Below are 613 nucleotides of genomic sequence, written 5' to 3' on the forward strand. Positions count from 1 at the left end.
AGCAGGATTGACCTAAGGGAGGGCCTTCTGCTTGATGTTGGCCATGAGGAGCAGGAGAGAAGGGGTGGGAGGGGCTGCGCCTGATGGCCATGAAACTTGGGGGCCCATGCTCTGAGAGGGACCTGTGCTCCTTAGGAAAACATGGAGCCCACAGGACTCCACGCGCAGAGACAGGAGGGCCCCACCCGAGACTCCCTTCAGGAGCAGCACCTGGGTGGAATGGACGAGACGACTCTGTCCTGGTCCCTTCTCCCCCATCCCCACAGCATCCCTGAGCCATGCAGGGGATGAAGTGTCACCCACTTAGGGAAAAGGAAGTGGGGGACAACTGAGGGTTTTTTCCAAGGTGGCAGTAGACAGTGGCTCAGATGGGTGTGACTCACCCCATCTTCCAGCCCTTTATACTCTGTCATTGTTTCATGATTGTCTTAATGCTACCTTTTTGAACAAGTAAATGTGCTTGTTTACAATTTGTGCATAAATGTGCCTGCAAATAGGTAAATACGGACCCCTTCCTCAAAATTAATGTAATAAATATAATCAGATTATACATCTAATAAGAAGCCTTCGGGAGATTGTTAAGAACTAAAAGTAAATTCTGGCTTTTTGCAAA

General features: G+C 49.4%; 1 protein-coding gene across 3 annotated transcripts in view; it reads left to right on the forward strand.

Moving 5' to 3' along the window:
* TTLL2 (tubulin tyrosine ligase like 2) overlaps nucleotides 1-613 on the forward strand; it is a 33,069-nt gene that overhangs the window by 27,585 nt on the left and 4,871 nt on the right. The window lies entirely within an intron of this gene.

The sequence above is a fragment of the Pan troglodytes genome, chromosome 5 (genome assembly GCF_028858775.2).
Source record: "Pan troglodytes isolate AG18354 chromosome 5, NHGRI_mPanTro3-v2.0_pri, whole genome shotgun sequence".
NCBI lineage: Eukaryota > Metazoa > Chordata > Mammalia > Primates > Hominidae > Pan > Pan troglodytes.